The sequence below is a fragment of the Triticum aestivum genome, chromosome 2B (genome assembly GCF_018294505.1).
Source record: "Triticum aestivum cultivar Chinese Spring chromosome 2B, IWGSC CS RefSeq v2.1, whole genome shotgun sequence".
Taxonomy (NCBI): domain Eukaryota; kingdom Viridiplantae; phylum Streptophyta; class Magnoliopsida; order Poales; family Poaceae; genus Triticum; species Triticum aestivum.
The window spans coordinates 57,264,136-57,275,133 of record NC_057798.1 but is presented as its reverse complement, the minus strand read 5'-3'; the positions used below and the strand labels follow the sequence as shown (position 1 = coordinate 57,275,133).

The 10,998-nt window shown below is 42.6% G+C and overlaps 1 pseudogene; it reads left to right on the top strand.

Moving 5' to 3' along the window:
• Positions 1-4,369: 4,369 nt before the first annotated feature.
• LOC123038949 (5'-3' exoribonuclease 3-like) lies at positions 4,370-10,078 on the top strand (annotated as a pseudogene).
• The last annotated feature ends 920 nt before the right edge of the window (positions 10,079-10,998 follow it).

The following is a 10,998-nucleotide window of genomic DNA, read 5'->3' as shown; positions in this document are numbered from 1 at the left end:
ACAATACGAGTATATCCGAGTGAAGCATCTTGCGGCATGTGAATCAGATCACTGTTTTGTTGTAGCGGATGTGCAAGCTTCTCTGCCGGGTAGATCTCAGCATACACGGCAGTTTAGATATGAAAACGTTTGGCAAACACATAGGGAATATGATCAGCTTGTCTCAGAAACATGGCGTGGTCATGCTCGCGCCCCGGGACTGCAAGGTATATCAGATTCGCTTGATATTCTCAGGCGCACTCTTGGTCCATGGGGAGCGAAGGAGTTTGGGTGCCTCACACGTACGGTGAGACAGCTTCAGAAAAAGTTGAATAAGCTCCGGAGTGAGTCTGTTGGACGTGGACCGACAGATGAAGAGAAACGTACGGACACAAAACTCCGGGAGGCTATGCACCAGGAAGAGATGTGGATGAAGCAGCATTCACGTGTCCGTTGGTTACGTGAAGGAGATCGCAATACTTCCTACTTTCAAGCACAAGCAGTAGTGAGAAAACGCATAAATAGAATCGCCGGTCTCAGGCACCAGGACGGCTCGGTTTGTGCAACAGAAAGAGAGGACAAGGAAGAGGTGCAAGCTTTTTACCAGAACTTGTTTGAGTCCCAAGGTTTTCATGATGTTAATAATTTGTTGAACTCTGTTCCGGTGAAAGTAACACAGGCTATGAATGATCTTCTTAATAAACCATATGATGCAATCGAGGTGAGGGAGGCTCTATTCCAAATGGCAGCCTCCAAAGCCCCGGACATTGATGGGTTTACAGCGGGTTTTTATCAACATCACTGGAGTGTTATCCAGGAGGACGTGACACGAGCAGTACTGGAATTTCTGAATGGGAGTGACATGCCTACCGGACTTAATGATACTTCGATAACTCTTATTCCAAAGGTACGGCATCCACAGACAATTCTTCAATACCGCCCTATAGCTCTCTGTCCGGTTCTGTATAAGATTGCTGCCAAGGCAATCACTAATCGCATGCGGAGTATTATGGATGAAATTATTAGTGAAGAACAGAGTGCCTTTGTTCCTGGACGCTTGATCACCGACAACGTGTTAGTTGCATACGAAAGTGTGCACACAATGAAGCGGATGAAGAAGGGGAAGAATTATTCCTGTGCGCTTAAGCTTGACATGATGAAAGCGTACGATAGAGTCGAATGGCACTACTTGGAGGCCATCATGTTGAGATTGGGGTTCTCTATGAGCTTTACTAGGCTCATTATGAAGTGTGTATCTTCTGTCAGATTCTCGATTAGGGTCAATGGGGAGCTTCTCCCTTTCTTCACCCCTTCAAAAGGTTTGCGGCAGGGAGATCTCGTATCACCATATTTATTTCTAATTTGTGCAGAGGGCTTATCTTCCTTGATCAAGTCATATGATGGGGGCTATATTGACAGGGGGATCAGAGCTAGCTTCAGATCACCTTGGGTCAGTCATTTACTGTTTGCAGATGACAGTCTTATATTCATCAGTGCAAGTGGACAAAGTGCGGACAGATTGAATACAATTCTGGAGACTTATGGTAATGCCTCTGGACAGAGGGTTAACAGAGACAAAAGCGCAATTTATTTCAGTACAAACACCCCAGATTCGGTGCGGCAAACAATCAAGGCGATGCTGGACATTCAGGTTGAGGCTTTTAGCGAGCGGTACCTGGGTCTTCCTACTGCTGTGGGGCGGATCACAAGTGAAACTTTCGACCACATTGGTGACAGGGCTTGAGGGAAGATGCAAGGGTGGTCTGAACGTTTATTGGCATGTGCAGGCAGAGAAACATTGATGAAATCAGTGGTGCAATCCATACCAACGTTTAGTATGAGTACTTTTCTTCTAACCAAGAAGGTTTGCAAGAGTGTTACCTCCCCAATGGCAAAAATTTCTTGGAGCAGTTCTCTTGACAGGAAGTCAGTGCATTGCGTCTCATGGGAACAATTGACGACGCCAAAGTGCAAAGGGGGCATGGGCTTCAGGGACATGCACCAGTTTAATCTAGCGACGCTGGGCAAACAAGGGTGGAGGCTGCTCACACAGCCGGATACATTGTGCTCAAGGGTGCTAAAAGGAAGGTATTTCCCGGAAGTTGATTTCATGGATGCTACGCTGTCCAAGTCAGCTTCCAAGACTTGGCGGGCGATTATGGCGGGCAGGGAAGCCCTCCAAGCCGGTTTGATCAAAAGAATTGGAGATGGCACATCCACTTCTATATGGACTGACAGATCACCTACCACGCTTGATAAGGTCTCAGATCTGATAGACAGTGATAACTGGTCATGGCGACAGCAGGTGGTCCGAGACAATTTTATTGCGCCAGATGCCCAGGCCATTCTTAATATCCCATTGAGGCAAGGCGGCGGTGAAGATTTTCTCGCTTGGGCGCTCGATAAGTCAGGCAACTATACTGTCAAGACGGCGTACCGTGCTCTTATGACTCAGAAAGAGCGGTTAGCTCTAGAGGAAGGGACGGATACCGGTACTTCACGGGATGATCATTAGTTGTGGTCTGCACTTTGGAAGCTCAATGTTGTCCCGAAGGTGAGAGTGTTCTGGTGGAGAGTCATCCGCGGCATTCTTCCAGATGAGAACACACTCAAGCGGCGGCATATAAGTGAGATTAGCAGATGTAATATCTGCTTAGCTAGAGATGAAGACCTTCAACATGCGTTGATGTACTGTTCGCATGCGAAGAGGTTCTGGCACGAGGCTCGGTCATGGTTTGATCTACATCTACCTCGGCTCCATCCAGACTCCTGGGCGAGGGATATACTATGTCATGATCGGTTCTCAGAGAAGGACAGGCCACTGACCATTACGATCATGTGGGCCATTTGGCACTCCCGCAATAAAATCAAACATAACGAGGAAGGAATAGACCCGGCAACATCAATGCGGCTGACGAGAGAGGCTTTCGCCATTCTAGATCTTCCTCGGAATCTTACTAGGACCATTGTGGGACATGGATGGCGGCTACCTGAGTTTGATCACATTTCTATCACTACAGATGGCGCCATTGATTTTGACACAAGCACTGGAGGTGCAGGTGGTGTGGCTCGTTCGGCAACCAAGATGTTAGGAGCTTGGTGTAAACCTTATATGGGAATCACCGACCCCCTCTTGGCTGAAGCTTATGCACTTCGTGACGGGGTATTGTTTGCAAGACTTCGAGGCTTCACACATGTGATCATGGAAGTAGACTGCATGGAGATGGTTGATCTCTGGAATTCTCGCCACAATTCGAGATCTATTGTGGCAGCTATCTTAGTTCAGATTGGAGAGCTAGCTCGTGATTTTTCTTTTTTTGTTGTTCAACATGTAAATCGGTCAGCGAATGTTCCGGCTCATCTATGTGCTAAGCGTGCTTGCACATTGCATGTAACGGAAAGCTGGCTTGATGAGACTCCCAGCTTCCTTGTGACCAGCCTTATGGTTGATTGTCCAAGGAATGCTCTTGTTTGAATAAAGCTCTCTGAATTGATTGCAAAAAAAAAGTATCCCGGCCAGGAGCTCCACCTTGACTAGCGCTTTGTCATTGGCCTGATCTATGTGCGCGGATTGTCATTGATGCCAACTTGCCAAGACTTATGACTACACAAAAAATGTTCTTAAATTTGAAAAAAGTTTGTAAATACAAGACGTTCAAGAATTTTAAAGAATGTGTGCAAAATTGATTTTTTTCCGAAATTTTTAAAAATATACGTAAAATTGATAAAATGTTCTAGAATTTCATTAAAATTTTGTGAAATTTAAAAATTTAAATAAAATGTTCAGGAATTTCAAAATATATTTTTGAATTCATAAAATGTTCGTGAATTTCAAAATATCTTCCCGAATTTTATTTTTTTCAGTATTTCAAAACATGTTCTAAATTTCAGAAAATATTCACAAAATTTAAAAATATCCATGAATTTGAAAAGTGTCCCAGATTCAAAAACAGGTTCATCAATCCGAAAATTGTTCTCTAGCGTTAAAGATGTTTCAGAAAATATTTCGGGAATAAAAAACAACTATTTCCGCAAAATGTAGCGATTTTTTCACAAATTTCAAAAACTGTTCATGAATAAAAAAATTTAAAAAGGAAAAATAGAACGAAAAATAAAAAATGTGAAAAACAAAAAAGAACGCCATAAAAAATAAAGAAAGCCGGCAAAAAAACCGAGGAAAAACCCGGCTCTATGAAGGTGCCTGAACCGTCCCAAAACCGGTGGGGGGTAGAAAGAAAAGAGTGAAAGGTGTTAGTATCGACCCAAACAAAACCGGTTCGTGGCTTGCGACGGACTCCCTCTCTATTTGGCCCGGCCCGCCCCCACCGCCTCAGGAAGTCACGAAAGAGCGAGCTCGACCTGCCTCTCGCCGGCGGCGGAGGGAGAGAGGATGGGCGTCCCGGCGTTCTACCGGTGGCTGGCGGAGAAGTACCCGATGGTGGTGGTGGACGCGGTGGAGGAGGAGGCCGTGGAGATCGACGGCGTGAAGGCGCCGATCGACACGTCCAAGGCCAACCCCAACGGCCTCGAGTTCGACAGCCTCTACCTCGACATGAACGGGATCATACCTACCTACTTGTACTTTATTGGGGTAGCTGTTCCATTCGCACCTGCTGGGTCTTACTTAATTACTTGTAGAATCATATATTTTCAATTCAAATGGAGGGAGCTTCAATACTGTCCCCAGATCATCTTGAGGCTGCAGGAGGATGTTACTATAGTTCAAGTATACAAATTTGATGATGCAGTTCCAAGATTCAATCCGGTTTTTCTGTTCTTCATCAAACTATTTACACAGCAAAATTAATTTCTGGACAAGTGAATCTGCACAAGATTCAATTTTACTTTAGTTAGGACGCCCTGCAGATTAATTGTGGATTGCACACTGCTACTGTATCAACAACAGTCCTACCGCAAACATTTTGTTTCCCCATTTATTTACCAACAGTCCTGCAGATTAATTGTGGATCTTAGTTAGTTCCCACATCCAGATGAGAGCTAGCCACACCCGATATCCAACCACTACGTTGGCCGTCGTTCTCACTTCTATTGCATTTTGTGCCACAGCCCTCGCCAACGACATTTGCTGAGGTCTTCCAGTGCATGTTCGATTACATAGACAGGCTCTTTCTCATGGTTCGCCCTCGCAAGCTTCTGTACATGGCCATTGGTACGCGTTTCATCTCTTTGTCATATATATTACTTCACTTGTTAAGCTTTCCTTTGAACAAATTGCTATTGATTGTATGTACCTAGCTACATTAAACACATTTTTCTCCTTTTTATTATTATCCTACAATGGCTTACAGATGGTGTGGCTCCTCGTGCTAAGATGAACCAACAACGCTCTAGATGATTCAGAGCTGCAAAAGATGCTGCTGATGCGGTCAGTATTCTAATGGAATCATCTTCTCATATTCAGTGTGTAATTGTACAGCCGTATCTATTATTATTTGTGGACAGTTGCAACCATCTATGATTACACTCACTGGTCACTTGCGTTCTATGTCCAGGCCGAAGAAGAAGAAAAACTGCGTCAAGAGTTTGAGAGGGAAGGAAGAAAGCTTCCTCCAAAACAGCAATCACAAACCTGTGATTCCAATGTTATTACTCCCGGGACAGAGTTCATGGTTGTTCTATCAGTTGCTTTGCAGTACTACATCCACCTCAGGTTGAATTATGATCTTGGATGGAAAAAAATTAAAGTAAGCATGACCTTTTTTTTTACTAATTTGGCTTTAAAATGCATTTGTTAATATGCTTAGTCATAATATTTCCTTAAGATTCAGAAACTCTATGGATTGTTATTAGAAAGTATGTAGAAATAATATGTGTCCTGATTTACAATCTTTTGAAGGTTATTCTCTCTGATGCCAATTTTCCTGGTGAAGGGGAGCACAAAATCATGTCCTACATTCGTGGCAATAGGAACCTCTGTAATGAACTTAACGCAAATACCCGACATTGCCTGTATGGCCTGGTAAGTTCTGTTTTTGTATGCTTAATGTTCTCTTTGTTGTTTGCTATTTTATCTGTTATTAGTCTCGCTAACGCATAAATTTAATCTCATGAATGCAGGATGCAGATCTGATCATGTTAGGTCTAGCAACACACGAAGTACACTTCTCCATACTGAGAGAGGTTCTCTTCTCAAAATACAGAATTTACACTTTTTTGACCATATCATGCATGTCACAGCCTTGTGCTAAGAAAAATTTATACGCCTTTTTGAATTTTACTGTTGTCTATGTTGCTACTCTACTTTTCAAAAATTAAAGTTTTTTCTTTCTTTTAGAGCACTCATTTTCCTTGAACATTTTGTTCGACGTTATGCCATGAAATCTTATTTGCATACGCTTTGTGTTTGCAGGTGGTGTTTACACCTGGACAGCAGGACAAATGCTTCCTGTGTGGTCAAGTTGGACATCTAGCAGCAAAGTGTGAAGGAAAGGCAAAACGGAAAGCTGGGGAGTTTGATGAGAAGGGTGATGAAATAGTACCAAAGAAACCTTACCAGGTAATAATGATCATTTTATTTAGTTGCAGCTTGCCAACGGACTTATTCTCATTTGTACTGCTCCACTTTCGTGCTTGCACAGTTCTTGAATATATGGACCCTACGAGAGTACCTAGAATACGAGTTCAGAATGCCAAATCCACCTTTCAAGATTGATCTTGAACGCATCATTGATGATTTCATCTTCATGTGCTTTTTTGTTGGCAATGATTTTCTTCCACACATGCCGACACTAGAGATTAAGGAGGTTAGTTTATGTAGTGTTACTATTTTTTCTTTCAAAGTTTGAAATGTTCCTCTGTTTTAGTTCACTTTCTTAGATTGTTGTCACACTGACACAATGGTTACTCTCATATCTGTCTGCAGAGAGCTATTAATTTGCTAATTGCTGTATACAAGAAGGAATTTCCTAATATGGGTGGCTATTTAACTGACACTTGCACAGTATTGTACATCATCTGACCCATGTGGTATCTTCGTCAGAAATTTATTCTATTTGAAATGATCCTCATGGGTACATCAGCAATAACACATTTTATCTTCATTGTTGTAGCCGGATCTGAATAGAGTTGAACACTTCATTCAAGCAGTTGGTTCATACGAGGATAAAATATTTCAGAAAAGGGCTCGTTTGCACCAGGTATAAAAATGATGACTGTCTTGATTTTGCTTATCAATCTTGCTTAACTTCAGCTATACCTGGCGTGTATATTGTGAAGAGCAATATACCTATACGACATTTCTTACCTATATACACTTGATGCTCAGCTGTTACTAGTAGTGTGTGCTTTCACTGACAGTTTACGTTTACAACGATGCTGTCCTTTGCAGCGTCAAGCTGAAAGAATAAAACGTGATAAAGCCCAAGCAAAGCGAGGCGATGATTTGGATCCCCATGTCAGTGGTGATCTTATTGTACCTGTTGCGCGATTCCAAGGGTCTCGCCTTGCCTCTGGGGCTGTGGCTTCACCATATGAACATAATGGGTCTCATAAAGATAGCACGGAAAAGGGTGGTCGAGCTAAGAAAGCACGTGTATCATCTTCAGATTCCAGCCTTTCTGCTGCTACGAACCGGTACTAATGGGGTTTGAGGCATTAGTACCGGTTCATGGCACGAACCGGGACTTAAAGGTCCAGACGAACCGGGACAAATGGCCCACGTGGCCCCTGGGTGCACGAACCGGGACTAATGCCCCCATTAGTCCCGGTTCTAGACTGAACCGGGACTAATGGGCTAACCGGGGTGGACCAAAGCCCTCTTTTCTACTAGTGAATCTTAGTACCTTCATGTGGTGGATTATTTGATAGTTTGTTTATTTACATTTCAGCTCACATGCACTCCCTCTACGGTATCGGCGGTTGATGACTGATCCAAGTTCGCCCATAATTGATTTTTATCTGATTGGTATGCTTATTTTTCAAAGATATAATGACAAATAGTATCAGATTCTCCTAGCTACAACCTTAAGTCAATTCTAATCCGGGTGAACCTTTGTACGTATGCTGCAGATTTTGAAGTAGATATGAATTTTGAAGTAGATATGAACGGAAAGAGATTTTCTTGGCAGGTACATTTATCTTAGTAAGCATAATTATGTATATCATACTTCTTCCATGTTTAATTTAACTAAAAAATTTACTTTACAGGGGATAGCCAAACTGCCCTTCATTGATGAAGCTAGGTTGCTGTCTGAGATTGAAAAAGTCGAGCATACTTTGACGGTATGGAACAGTGTCTCGTGTGTTTTTGTTTTTATGGCGTACATGTAGTAGAAGATCTTGTTTTAACTTCTAAGATTTCCATATTTTCCTCATCTTTTGTGTAGCCTGAAGAAGCAAGACGAAACAGTACAATGTACAATATGCTTTTTGTGAATAGCTTGCACCCAATTGCGCCTTATATCTATTCTCTCAGCAGCAAATTCGGACATCTGCCCAATAATGAGCGAAATGAAATTAAAGAGCCACTCAAGCCTTCTGCCAGGTTAGCTAACCCTACCAGGATTCTTGATTGACTGCAGATAGTATTTTCTTGTTAAACTGTACTAGTTCCACCATATTATATAGTACTCCCTCCGTCCGAAAAAGCTTGTCCCAAGCTGACACTCAAATGGATGTATCTAGCACTAACTTGGTGATAGATACATCCATTTAAGGGACAAGCTTTTCCGGACGGAGGGAGTACTGTATAACAAATAAGCGGCTCTTATTTGAGCTGCTATAACTACAACATCACTTAATTAGCCGCTCTTGCTTATTTTGTGCAGTGGAGGAATGAGTGGTTACATCTCACTTTGTGGTGGGGATCCAAGTCCACCTGTCTTCAGATCTCATGTCGGTGGACTGGAGGATATTATGGACAATCAAGTGATGTAAGTTCATCTTCCCCCTGTATTATTGATATGATCTAGTGGCACTTGAATTCAAGATTGTGACATTTGGCTTCTCTAGATGCTCAATTTACAAGCTTCCAGATCCTCATAAGCACATAGCGCGTCCACCTGCTGGTGTCATCATGCCCAAGAAGGTACAGAACTGTTGTTTATTTTCGGGTAACATCAACATGTGTATATCATTCCACTCGGGAAGTGTTCACGGTTAACAAGCGTTGTTTAATCTGCTCTGAAGATTGTTGAAGCTGGTGATCTGAAACCACCGCCTGTGCTGTGGCATGAAGACAGTGGCAGGAGGCCTTATGATGATAACAGGAGGCATTGTGATAATAGCAGCAGGTTGGTAGTGTATGAGCCTTTTGCCCTTCGATTTAGTCAATCCTTGCTTCCACGCACTGCGAATCCTAACCAACTTTTGAAATGGTTCAGGCAAAACCCTGCAGGATCGACACAGGGACGCCAACTAGGGGAGGCCGCACACCGACTAGTTGCAAACAGCTTGAATATTCGCGGCGGCGGGCATTACCCCCCTGTTAGGCCATATCAAACTATAATGAGTGGTCTGCATTATCCAAATGGAATGCCAGCATGGATGGAGCAGCCTGCTGGACGTAGTCCTGCTTGGCATGTTCCTCCTGGTGATAATCTACCCAACAATCAGGTATCGGCCTATGCGCTGCCATCAGGATCAGGCCATCAGTATACAAGAGATAATCGCGGAAGGCACCAACCATACGCAAGAGACAGCCACAGCGATTCAAGAGGAGCGGGCCAGCATCCATCTCGATACCATCAGAATAGTAGCAGCAATGCATATTCATCGCATCCTGCTCCTCCATCATCAGGTTTTGGACGATACGGGCAACCCCCATCGTATGCTGGGGACTACCAGCCTGCGCCGTATGCAGGAGCCCAGCAGTGGCAGCAGCAGCAACAACCTCATGGTTCCTATTCTGGAGGCCGGGCGCTTCCTGCAAGACCTAATTCACGACCGCAGCAGTCACAGAACTCCTACGGCAGCTTAGATAGGACTTTAGACAGGAGACCACCAGGCCAGGGGTTTACTACTTACTAGAACTTTACTTCGACTTAGATCAGGCATAGGAATAGGCACGGCATTTGCAAAGTCTGGTGATCTTCAAGCCTCTTGCTCATGGTATAGAAATTACCTAGGGGGAAGTGTTGTATACTAGCAATTATTGCCATTTTTTGAAAAAGAAGAAATTTGGCTCCTTCTGAGAAAGAAATTGATAAGGCAGCAAGTGTTGTTTCTCTCGTTCTTTGAAAATTGTTTCTGTTGTTTCGCGCGATGTACTGCTTCTGCTGTTTCTCTATGTTTCTACTGTTTGTGAAAAGAAGAAGAGTTCCAATAAAGTGATCTTCTGTTTCTACTGTTTGTACTACTTCTGCTGTTTCTTTCTGTTTCTACTGTTTGTGAAAAGAAGAACAGTTCCAAATAAAAGAGAAAACCAATGCCAATCTTGTTTCTATTTGTGAAACTTGAGAAACAGTAGAAAAAGAAGAGTTTCAAGACACCAAGACGGTGAACCTTGTTTAAAAATCCAAGTGTCCAAGAAAGTATCAATATAGGAGCAGAAAAAGAAACATGCAAAAAAAAACTATATGGAAAGAAGTATATAAACAACTTATCCTGCAGATTTAAACCTTATTTACAACTGAACGTAATGCAAGAAAGTATCAATGTGGAAGCATGTTAAAGAAACAACAGATTAGTTTCCTCATGGTGCTGTTCCTCATGCTGTTTCTATGTGTTTCAACTGTTTGTTAAACTGTTGTAAAGAAGATTTCCAACAAGACCAGACACAAAGACAAGGAACATACAAAAGAAGATTTTTGCTGTTTCAACTGCTTGTTAAAACAGTTGAAAATCGAAGAAAGTAGATTTTCAAGAAAGTATGAGTATAGAAGCATGTTTGAGCTTCTTTACAAACTTATTCTGCAGACTTAAACCTTCTTTACAACTGAAAGTAATGCAACAAAGTATCACTGGGAACCAGCAGAACAGTTTCATTGGGGAATCTTCTTTACAACTGATAAAGAAACAGCAGAAGAGTTCCCTCATGGTACTATTCCAAGACCTTTGTAG